This window comes from Balaenoptera borealis, assembly GCF_965194805.1.
Source record: "Balaenoptera borealis genome assembly, chromosome: 3".
NCBI lineage: Eukaryota > Metazoa > Chordata > Mammalia > Artiodactyla > Balaenopteridae > Balaenoptera > Balaenoptera borealis.
The window spans coordinates 124,927,820-124,940,387 of record NC_138866.1 but is presented as its reverse complement, the minus strand read 5'-3'; the positions used below and the strand labels follow the sequence as shown (position 1 = coordinate 124,940,387).

Genomic DNA, 12,568 nt, shown 5'->3' with positions numbered 1-12,568 from the left:
TATTTTTTCTTTCAGGGCTTCGGATTCCTGGCCCTCCTCCACTCTTCTGCTCCCTCTACTTCACTGCAGACAAGCTGCCTCTGCCTACTAACTTTTTACATGGCCACAAATGGCAACCTCTGTCTCTAGCTTAGCTCTTAACAACTTTCTGGTTCAGCCTGTGTTCTGATTGCAAATTCCTGAGAGAGGAATCTATATTTTTTCCACCAGGCTGTTGGTCATTCACCTGCCAAGGGGTTGGCTCTTGCTTCAGCACTGTAGCCAGGGAGGTAATGGGGCACTGAGCACTGTCCATTTCATGGATGGAGGTTTGGACAAGCACCATGAAGTATGCCTGTTATGTCAGCAGATAGTGCTAGATGACATGCTTACCAGGAGCAAATGAGAAGAGTGAGTGTGTCTGTACCTTTATCAATAATAGATATTATTTTTCTGGTTTTCTCTACCTTTGTCAGTGAGTGAAAAAAAAATCTTAAAGAAGCAGGAATCTGTTTTCTCTTTCTGCCTTCTTGGACTCTCCATGGCGATATTAAAAAACAAAACAAAACAAAACAAAAAAACAAAGGTCAGAGTTCTTTATTGGAAATCAGTTCCATTCCAGCCTGGTACCGGTTAGAGATATAAACAGTACCTTGACTAGTGAGACATGGGTGTGAGTTAATCCTGTTGCAAAGTCTGGGGTTACAGGGCCTTCTAGAACAGTTTCTTAATCTTTTCTCCAGGCTCCTGGCCTTGAACAGGGTTTTTAGGTTTACCCTAAAGCTACTCTACCAGTCTCCTTGCTTTCTTAGCCTGGACTCCAAAGATAGCCTCCTTGAGGCTTTAGGCAGGCCTAGAGTGTTTGAGTGTTTCCCCCTTTCCATCAGTCTTCAGTGTATTTCTCTTTCATATTTAGTTTATCTAAAGCCTGTTGTTAATATTGATATTTCCTATGGGTAATTTCTCCATCTACTGTTTAAACCTGGAATTAATCACTTTTGAGAAATAACAAAACCCTTTTACATTATCTGTCTTCACTACATTGCTTTATGTTAGGCAGGGAGGATAGTTTTATGCACATGAGGAAAATGAGGCTAAAAATCTCAGTAATATGCCTAAGGTCACATATCTTCTAAGTGAGGAGATCTGGTCTTAGACATATCTTCTGACTTCAGACCAACACTTTTCCCCCTTTAATACCATTCTGTTTCCCAGCTTAATAAGGGCAGTAATAAAGTGCTAGTGTTTATTGATTATTTACTATTTCCATTCTATAAATTCTGTTATTACCCACTTGGCCAGGGTCCCGCTACTAAGTACCATTACCTAATAAATGATAGAGGAGAAACTTGATCAAAAATCTGAGATTCCGAAGTCTATGCTTGTAAAACTGCTACACTGGGGGTTGTATGCTCATGCTTATAAGGACCATAGAGGCACCATAAACAAGTGAAATGGCCCTGGCTGGAATTGTGGCAAGCAGGAGAGCAAATGCCCTATATAAAAGAGTAGGTGCTACTCAGTTCCAGCAGAAATGTGAGGTTGGTGTTGTAAAACTTTCTATTTATCTTAAGCCAGAAATTTGGATTTTCATGTAAAAAAATCTCTGGTTTTTCAGTGTTGGCAATTAAACTTTAAAATGTTAAAACTGTGTAGAACAAACGAAACACATCTGCAGGCCAACAGTTTGCGACCTCTGCACTGAGAGATAAATTATATTGCCTAATCATAGTAGCAGCCACTTAGCCTTGAGTGGAAAGATCTACTGTCCTGGAAACCTGGATATGCCTTTCATCAGCTGCCTCCCATGTAAAATAGCAGGCCTCGGCATCTTTTTTTAAAGCCTGAACCACCTCTTGGATCTTACAGTGAGTAATTGATCAAAAGGATATCTGTTGTTAGCAGTTCATTTCAGAAGTATGATAACAAACATTGTCGTACTTTTTCAGTTTAAGTCACAGGCTTGTTCTGGTTCCCCACATGTCTTTTTGATTGCCTATCTTTAGAGGATTAGCTTTCCAGATTCATAGGATTCTGGAAATTCCTGGTTAGAAGAGGTGGTATTAATCCAGCCCAGTTTTCTATTGATACTTGGTGCATGCATCTCTCAACAACGCTGTTTAATTCATTCAGCTAAGATTGAGTACTCACATGTTTCTGGCGAGTGAAAGATGGCTAAGATAGCATCTTTGTGCTAAAGAAAGCACACAGTTTAGTAATGGAAAATGTAAGTACAGTGCCTTAGTATGTTGTAGCAGTCTCAGTCCAATCAGGACATAGAATAGGGGAACTTTAATGTAAATAATTATTAACTGTGATAAAAGAGTAATTGTAAGATGTAAGGAAATTCTTTATGGTACCTGTAGGGCTGACAGAGAATACCCAAGGAAGGAAAAATTGGAAGGGGGTCAGGTACCATTGGAGAAGGTGTGGTTCAGCTCATTAGATCGCAGAGAAGTTTGCTGGTTTAGTCAGACTGGAGCTGGTCTGGAGTTGCTGGGCAGGCAGTAGGCCATCATCTTGAGTACATGCAGGGGAGTAGGCAACCAGCAACTGGTACTGTGAACGTGTATTGAGAGAGCAGATGCTGGCAGGGGCAAGAGCCCTTCATGATGCATGGGACACGTGGGGGCTTGCAGAAGCAGCAGCAGCTCGTTGTGTGACCCTCCAGGCAGCTTGCAAGGGAAGTCCAGGCAGTGGCAGGGTAAAGGGTCTTCTGCGTGGAGCATCTTGGTCCAGGTTCTGGCACAGGCAGGAGGAGTCTTTCAGAGTGGACAGCTTCATAGGAGCTCTGGTTCCCGTGTTGAAAGGGCTACGGTGATGATAACAAATGTGCATGTCTGTATTTTTTATATATTGTATAATAAAATGTGTCCACATTTGGAAGATCTGCATAACTCAGTGAACCTTTATTTCTCAAAGATCTTCAGTGAACACAGTGAGCAGAGAGTGGTGGGACAAGATAATGAGCAGACAGGCTTATTACTTCATTCATTTTTGAGAAAATGTCTGCCAGATATCCATATTTGAATAATCATAGTTGGTCATTTGTTCTTTCAAGTGAAAATGGTGTTCTTTGGAAAAAGTGGCTAATTTAGCTTGTAATCAATCATACAAGTGTTTTTCCCTTGAACAACGATTGTACTGTGGTTTTGAGCAGAAATGCTATATACACTTCATTGTTGTCACACAGAATATTGAGACTTGACCTCAGTGGTTGAGATTTAATAAAATTAACACTTTTTCTGCTTTGCCAAGGACATTTTTTTTTCCTTTTTTTTTTTTTTTTAAATCAGTCATCAATTTTATACACATCACTGTATACATGTCAATCCCAATCGCCCAATTCAGCACACCACCATCCCCACCCCACTGCAGTTTTCCCCCTTGGTGTCCATACGTTTGTTCTGTACATCTGTGTCTCAACTTCTGCCCTGCAAACCGCTTCATCTGTACCATTTTTCTAGGTTCCACATACATGCGTTTATATACGATATTTGTTTTTCTCTTTCTGACTTACTTCACTCTGTATGACAGTCTCTAGATCCATCCATGTCAAAACAAATGACTCAATTTCGTTCCTTTTTATGGCTGAGTAATATTCCATTGTATATATGTACTACAACTTCTTTATCCATTCGTCTGTCAATGGGCATTTAGGTTGCTTCCATGACCTGGCTATTGTAAATAGTGCTGCAATGAACATTGGGGTGCATGTGTCTATTTGAATTACAGTTTTCTCTGGGTATATGCCCAGTAGTGGGATTGCTGGGTCATATGGTAATTCTATTTTTAGTTTTTTAAGGAACCTCCATATTGTTCTCCATAGTGGCTGTATGAATTTACATTCCCACCAACAGTGAAAGAGGGTTCCCTTTTCTCCACACCCTCTCCAGCATTTGTTGTTTGTAGATTTTCTGATGGTGCCCATTCTAACTGGTGTGAGGTGATACCTCATTGTAGTTTTGATTTGCATTTCTCTAATAATTAGTGATGTTGAGCAGCTTTTCATGTGCTTCTTGGCCATCTGTATGTCTTCTTTGGAGAAATGTCTATTTAGGTCTTCTGCCCATTTTTGGATTAGGGTGTTTGTTTCTTTAATATTGAGCTGAATGAGCTGTTTATATATTTTGGAGATTAATCCTTTGTCCGTTGATTCGTTTGCAAATATTTTCTCCCATTCTGAGGGTTGTCTTTTCGTCTTGTTTATGGTTTCCTTTGCTGTGCAAAAGCTTGGAAGTTTCATTAGGTCCCATTTGTTTGTTTTTGGTTTTATTTCCATTACTCTAGGAGGTGGATCAAAAAGGATCTTGCTGCGATTTATGTCAAAGAGTGTTCTTCCTATGTTTTCCTCTAAGAGGTTTATAGTGTCCAGTCTTACTTTAGGTCTCTAATCCATTTTGAGTTTATTTTTGTGTATGGTGTTAGGGAGTATTCTGATTTCATTCTTTTACATGTAGCTGTCCAGTTTTCCCAGCACCACTTATTGAAGAGACTGTCTTTTCTCCATTGTATATCTTTGCCTCCTTTGTCATAGATTAGTTGACCATAGGTGCGTGGGTTTATCTCTGGGCTTTCTATCTTGTTCCATTGATCTATGTTTCTATTTTTGTGCCAGTACCATATTGTCTTGATTACTGTAGCTTTGTAGTATAGTCTGAAGTCAGGGAGTCTGATTCCTCCAGCTCCATTTTTTTGCCTCAAGACTGCTTTGGCTATTCGGGGTCTTTTGCATCTCCATACAAATTTTAAGATGATTTGTTCTAGTTCCGTAAAAAATGCTATTGGTAATTTGATAGGGATTGCATTGAATCTGAAGATTGCTTTGGGTAGTATGGTCATTTTCACAATATTGATTCTTCCAATCCAAGAACATGGTATATCTCTCCATCTGTTGGTATCATCTTTAATTTCTTTCATCAGTGTCTTATAGTTTTCTGCATACAGGTCTTTTGTCTCCCTAGGTAGGTATATTCCTAGGTATTTTATTCTTTTTGTTGCAATGGTAAATGGGAGTGTTTCCATAATTTCTCTTTCAGATTTTCCATCATTAGTGTATAGGAATGCAAGAGATTTCTGTGCATTAATTTTGTATCCTGCAACTTTACCAAATTCATTGATTAGCTCTAGTAGTTTTCTGGTGGCATTTTTAGGATTCTCTATATATAGTATCATGTCATCTGCAAACAATGACAGTTTTACTTCTTCTTTTCCAATTTGTATTCCTTTTATTTCTTTTTCTTCTCTGATTGCCATGGCTAGGACTTCCAAAACTATGTTGAACAATACTGGTGAGAGTGGACATCCTTGTCTCGTTCCTGATCTTAGAGGAAATGCTTTCAGTTTTTCACTGTTGAGAATGATGTTTGCTGTGGGTTTGTCGTGTATGGCCTTTATTATGTTGAGGTAGGTTCCCTCTGTGCCCACTTTCTGGAGAGTTTTTATCAGAAATGGGTGTTGAATTTTGTCAAAAGCTTTTTCTGCATCTATTGAGATGATCATATGGTATTTATTCTTCAAATTTTTTTTTTTTAATATTGGCTATATTCCCCATGTGGTACAATATATCCTTATAGCTTTTTTTTTTTTTTTTTTTTTTAAATTTATGGCTATGTTGGGTCTTCGTTTCTGTGCGAGGGCTTTCTCTAGTTGCGGCAAGTGGGGGCCACTCTTAATCGCGGTGCACGGGCCTCTCATTATTGCGGCCTCTCTTGTTGCGGAGCACAGGCTCCAGACGCGCAGGCTCAGCAATTGTGGCTCACGGGCCTAGTCGCTCCGCGGCATGTGGGATCCTCCCAGGCCAGGTCTCGAACCTGTGTCCCCTGCATTGGCAGGCAGACTCCCAACCACTGTGCCACCAGAGAAGCCCTTCAATTCGTTAATATGGTGTATCACATTGATTGATTTCCGTATATTGAAGAATCCTTGCATCCCTGGGATAAATCCCACTTGATCGTGGTGTATGATCCTTTTAATGTGTTGTTGGATTCTGTTTGCTAGTATTTTGTTGAGGATTTTTGCATCTATATTCATCAGTGATATTGGTCTGTAATTTTCTTTTTTTGTAGTGTCTTTGGTTTTGGTATCAGGGTGATGGTGGCCTCATAGAATGAGTTTGGGAGTGTTCCTTCCTCTGCAATTTTTTGGAAGAGTTTGAGAAGGATGGGTGTTAGCTCTTCTCTAAATGTTTGATAGAATTCACCTGTGAAGCCATCTGGTCCTGGACTTTTGTTTGTTGGAAGATTTTTAATCCCAGTTTCAATTTCGTTACTTGTGATTGGTCTGTTCATATTTTCTATTTCTTCCTGGTTCAGTCTTGGAAGGTTATACCTTTCTAAGGATTTGTCCATTTCTTCCAGGTTGTCCATTTTATTGGCATAGAGTTGCTTGTAGTAGTCTCTTAGAATGCTTTGTATTTCTGCGGTGTCTGTTGTAACTTCTCCTTTTTCATTTCTAATTTTATTGATTTGAGTCCTCTCCCTCTTTTTCTTGATGAGTCTAATGGCTTGATGGCTAATGGCTTATCAATTTTGTTTATCTTCTCAAAGAACCAGCTTTTAGTTTTATTGATCTTTACTATTGTTTTCTTTGTTTCTATTTCATTTATCTCTGCTCTGATCTTTATGATTTCTTTCCTTCTGCTAACTTTGGGTTTTGTTTGTTCTTCTTTCTCTAGTTCCTTTAGGTGTAAGGTTAGATTGTTTACTTGAGATGTTTCTTGTTTCTTTAGGTTGGCTTGTATAGCTATAAACTTCCCTCTTAGAACTGCTTTTGCGGCATCGCATAGGTTTTGGATCCTCGTGTTTTCATTGTCATTTGTCTCTAGGTATTTTTTGATTTCCTCTTCGATTTCTTCAGTGATCTCTTGGTTATGTAGTAAGGTATTGTTTAGCCTCCGTGTGTTTGTGTTTTTTACGTTCTTATCCCTGTAATTCATTCTAATCTGATAGCGTTGTGGTCAGAAAAGATGCTTGATATGATTTCAATTTTCTTAAATTTACTGAGGCTTGATTTGTGACCCAAGATGTGATCTATCCTGGAGAATGTTCCGTGCACACTTGAGAAGAAGGTGTAATCTGCTGTTTTTGGATGGAATGTCCCATAAATATCAATTAAATCTATCTGGTCTATTGTGTCATTTAAAGCTTCTGTTTCCTTATTTATTTTCATTTTGGATGATCTGTCCATTGGTGTAAGTGAGGTGTTAAAGTCCCCCACTATTATTTTGTTACTGTCGATTTCCTCTTTTATAGCTGTTAGCAGTTGCCTTATGTATTGAGGTGCTCCTGTGTTGGGTGCATATATATTTATAATTGTTATATCTTCTTCTTGGATTGATCCCTTGATCATTATGTAGTGTCCTTTCTTGTCTCTTGTAACATTCTTTATTTTAAGGTCTATTTTATCTGATATGAGTATAGCTACTCCAGCTTTCTTTTGATTTCCATTTGCATGGAATATCTTTTTCCATCCCCTCACTTTCAGTCTCTGTGTGTCCCTAGGTCTGAAGTGGGTATCTTGTAGACAGCATATATATGGGTCTTGTTTTTGTATCCATTCAGCAAGCCTGTGTCTTTTGTTTGGAGCATTTAATCCATTCACATTTAAGGTAATTATCGATATGTCTGTTCCTATGACCATTTTCTGGATTGTTTTGGGTTTGTTTTTGTAGGTCCTTTTCTTCTCTTGTGTTTCCCACTTAGAGAAGTTCCTTTAGCATTTGTTGTAGAGCTGGTTTGGTGGTGCTGAATTCTCGTAGCTTTTGCTTGTCTGTAAAGCTTTTGATTTCTCCATGAAATCTAAATGAGATCCTTGCCGGGTAGAGTAATCTTGGTTGTAGGTTCTTCCCTTTCATCACTTTAAGTATATCATGCCACTCCCTTCTGGCTTGTAAAGTTTCTGCTGAGAAATCAGCTGTTAACCTTATGGGAGTTCCCTTGTATATTATTTGTCGTTTTTCCCTTGCTGCTTTCAATAATTTTTTTTGTCTTTAATTTTTGCCAATTTGATTACTATGTGTCTCAGCGTGTTTCTCCTTGGGTTTATCCTGTATGGAACTCTCTGTGCTTCCTGGACTTGGGTGGCTGTTTCCTTTCCCATGTTAGGGAAGTTTTCGACTATAATCTCTTCAGATATTTTCTCTGGCCCTTTCTCTCTCTCTTCTCCTTCTGGGACCCCTATAATGCGATTGTTGTTGCGTTTAATGTTGTCCCAGAGGTCTCTTAGGCTGTCTTCATTTCTTTTCATTCTTTTTTCTTTAGTCTGTTCCACAGCAGTGAATTCCACCATTCTGTCTTCCAGGTCACTTATCCGTTCTTCTGCCTCAGTTATTCTGCTATTGATTCCTTCTAGTGCAGTTTTCATTTCAGTTATTGTATTGTTTATCTCTGTTTGTTCTTTAATTCTTCTAGGTCTTTGTTAATCATTTCTTGCATCTTCTCAGTCTTTGCCTCCATTCTTATTCTGAGGTCCTGGATCATCTTCACTATCATCATTCTGAATTCTTATTCTGGAACGTTGCCTATCTCCACTTCATTTAGTTGTTTTTCTGGGGTTATATCTTTTTCCTTCATCTGGTACATAGCCCTCTGCCTTTTCATCTTGTCTATCTTTGTGTGAATGTGGTTTTTGTTCCACAGGCTGCAGGATTGTAGTTCTTCTTGCTTCTGCTGTCTGCCCTCTGGTGGTTGAGGCTATCTAAGAGGCTTGATGGGAGGCTCTGGTGGTGGGTAGAGCTGACTGTTGCTGTGGTGGTCAGAGCTCAGTAAAACTTTAATCCACTTGACTGTTGATGGGTGGGGCTGGGTTCCCTCCCTGTTGGTTGTTTTGCCTGAGGCAGCCCAACACTGGAGCCTACCTGGGCTCTTTGGTGGGGCTAATGACAGACCCTGGGAGGGCTCACTCCAAGGAGTACTTCCCAGAACTTCTGCTGCCAGTGTCATTGTCCCCATGGTGAAACAGAGCCACCCCCCGCCTCTGCAGGAGACCTTCCAACACTAGCAGGTAGGTCTGGTTCAGTCTCCCCCCGGGGTCACTGCTCCTTCCCCTGGGTCCCAATGCACATACTATTTTGTGTGCACCCTCCGAGAGTGGGGTCTCTGTTTCCCCCAGTCCTGTCGAAGTCCTGCAGTCAGTTCCCACTAGGCTTCAAAGTCTGATTCTCTATGAATTCCTCCTCCCGTTCCTGGACCCCCAGGTTGGGAAGCCTGACGTGGGGCTCAGAACCTTCACTCCAGTGGGTGGACTTCTGTGGTGTAAGTGTTCGCCAGTCTGTGAGTCACCCACCCACCAGTTATGGGATTTGATTTTACTCTGATTGTGCCCCTCCTACCATCTCACTGTGGCTTCTCCTTTGTCTTTGGATGTGGGGTATCTTTTTTGGTGAGTTGCAGCGTCTTCCTGTCGATGATTGTCCAGCAGCTAGTTGTGATTCTGGTGTTCTCGCAAGAGGGAGTGAGAGCACGTCCTTCTACTCCACCATCTTGGTTCCTCCCCCAAGGACATTCTTAAGTGAAACTGGTATTTTGCCTGAAAATGAACGATACAGTGAGTACAAGTACAATTTGGTGCCACTGCTTTGAGTCCTGCTAAGGCATCAGCAGTTTTATCCACTATTGTATCTGAACCTTCAGCACATATGTCAAAATGGTGGAAAAAGCAAATAATGTCTTAGTTGACCTTGCAGATTCCCTGAAAGAGTTTCAGGGCCCCCCAGGAGTCCAGGGACCACACTTTGAAAACCACTGGTATGGGGCATCTATGGAGATAGAAAGATGAACTAAAGAATCTGGGTGAGAGATGACATAGTGGTGGCTTGTACTAGTTTTAGTGGTGGTGGTGATAGAAGTAGACAAACTCAAAAGATATATGAAAGAGGTGTCAAGGATGTTGCCTAGATGCTTTGGCATAAGCATCTGGGTGGAAGGTGGTGCCGTTTACTGAGCTAGGGAACACAGAGGTGGTAGTGATATGGGACAGGGGCAGAGGGGAAATCAGAGTTCAGTTTAGGTACTAGTGAATTTGGGAACATATCAGTATTCAAGTAGAGATGTTTGTGAGGCAATTAGCTGCATGGTTCTGGAGCTCAGAAGACAGATCTGGACTGTAGAAAAATCTTTTGGAGTTATTGGTGTAGAGATAGTCCATTGAAGCCATAGGATCAGTTGAAACTCCTGAGAGGAGACGATATGGAGTGAGAAAAGAAGTAAGCCTAGATATGAACTCTGAGGAACTCCTACATTTAAAGATCAGGTAAAGGAGTAGAGGTCAGCCAGGAAACCGAAACAGTACTACCAGAAAGTGTTGAGAACTGTAAAAGTGCCAAAATTTCACTCTCCTTGTAAGTTAAACTGACAGTTTCATAGATGCTGGCAGAAGACACAAAACTCTTGGATCAGAGACAATGGACAGTTTATTACCCATAGCAAAGCAGTGTGCTTGGTACCAACATTTGTTGAAGAGGGCCAGGTAATACCTGCACACAGAGATTGTGTTACAGAAAAGGAAGTCTGACTTAGGGAACCCAAATCTCTTATAATGGACAGTAAGCATGCCTGCCCTTTGCTCCAGAAAGAGACCCTATCTTTATCTTCCAAGGCTATTCACTATATTAACATCTTTTTCAAGATAGTCTGGAACAAAGGCAGTCATTGCTTCTGCTTGCAAGTAAGGCAGAAATGTGAGATTGGAGACATGGAGAATGGTATCGTGAAAGCCAGTAGAAAGAGTATTTCAAGAAGGAGGAAATTGTTAGCTCCATTTAGTATTGTTGAGAGAATATTGAAACTCTAGTTAGAGCTGTTTCATTGATATTTTAAGAAATCAGATTGGGCTGGGCTGAAGAGTGAATGGAAGTGTAGAAGTATAAAACGCAATGTGTAGAAAAGTGGACATTGGGAATATAGGTGACTCTTTCAAAAAACTTGGTTGAGAGTTTGAAGAAAATAGTACTTGGAAGCTGTGTGTGTGTGTGTGTGTGTGTACACACGTGTGTGTGTGTGAAACTGGGGCTAGAGACTTCAAATGCTGATGGGAAGAATCCAGTTGAGGGACAGATTACAGAAAAAGGAGAGAGAATTGATGACTCATGGGTCCTAAAATGTATCACTGGGAATTGGATGCGGAGCTCCTATAAAAGTTGGCATTTAGGAGGAGGAGGTCCACAGCTGCCTTCTTAACTGGGAAAAGGATAAATCGAGAGGTATCTAGGCTTGTGTGTAAAGTAGGAGGAAGTGAAGATAGGAACTATTAGTTTTTATTTATCTAGGAGGTAGGAAGTGGGGCTAGATCCTGTAGGAGGCAAATAGAGATTTGATTTTAAGGAGAGTAGTTGAAAATATGAATGAATTATTGTGGAGTGTGGGAAAACAAGCAGATCAGAGAAACAAAGTAGAATTTCTGAGTGAATGGTGAGGACCCAACTGAGGTTGTAATCGTGTAGTTATATTGGTACCAGTTTCTCTGGTTGATATTTTAGGGATTTGTTTTTTCCTTCCTCCTCCTTTACACATCACCACCAATAAAACCACAGTGAACTACTTCGCAACCACTAGAATGGGTATTATGTAAAAAACAGACAATAACAAATGTTGGGAAGGATATGGAGAAATGAAGTCACTTCCTACACTGCTGGTGGGAATGTAAAGTGGTGTGGCCACTTTGGAAAATAGTTTGACAGTTTCTTAAAACATTAAACATAAATTTAACATATGACCCAGCAATTCCATTCTTAGGAATCTACCCAAGAGAAATAGAAACGTTCTCTACACCAAGATTGGCAAATGAATCATCTCAGCAGCATTATTCATAATAGCTGAAAATTTGAAACAATCTAGATGTCCTTCACTGGGTGAATGGATAGACAAAATTTGGGATAGCCATACAATGGAATACTCTTAAGCAATAAAAAGAAATTAACTATAGATACATGCTACAACATGGACAGACCTCAAAAGCATGCTCAGTGAAATAAGCCAGCCACAGGAGACCTTATTGGATGATTCCATTTGTATGAAATATCCAGAAAAGACAAACCTATAGAGACAGAGTAGATCAGTAGTTTCCAGGTGTGGGCAAGGAGAGGACAGGGATTAACAGCAGATGGGCATGAGGAATCTAATTAAGTGATGAAATATTCTAAAACTGATTTATGGTGCTGATTGTACAACTTGGTAAATTTGCTAAAAAAAAATCATTGAATTGTATCCTTGGAAAGGGTGAATTATGTGTAAAATATGCCTCAATGAAGTTCTTTTTAAAAAGAAAGAACAGTTCTTCATAAGTGGGAAAGTGATGTGGGGTTCACCAACTGAAAGGACAAAACAGGTTGGTGTTTTGGTGTTTTGATGGACAGATAGGATAAAAGAACAAAGGGGAAAAAGTGTACAGTTTGGGGAAACGAGAGATTTGACCACATAGAACCTAAACTGCTTATGTGAGGGGAGGTACAGACAAGCAGGTGCTGATGGATAAGGGAGAAAGTAAGTTCTCATGGTGTTGAAGAACAGGTGTGAAAATGGGGATCAGAGAGGTTTGGAGAAGGAACTTTTACGATGGTATAATTGGAGCATGAGATAGTATGTGGTGGGGG

General features: G+C 40.2%; 1 protein-coding gene and 1 long non-coding RNA gene across 2 annotated transcripts in view; one reads left to right on the top strand and one right to left on the bottom strand.

Annotated features, from left to right (window-relative positions):
• Positions 1-12,568, top strand: part of IREB2 (iron responsive element binding protein 2) — a 56,166-nt gene that overhangs the window by 6,983 nt on the left and 36,615 nt on the right. The gene's annotated exons all lie outside the window — the stretch shown is intronic.
• The window catches only part of LOC309626407, a 51,558-nt gene continuing 39,550 nt past the window's right edge, over positions 561-12,568 (bottom strand). Inside the window, exon 2 of the long non-coding RNA XR_014243167.1 lies at positions 561-9,507. This is a non-coding gene — a long non-coding RNA (uncharacterized lncRNA). The remainder of the gene's footprint in view (positions 9,508-12,568) is intronic.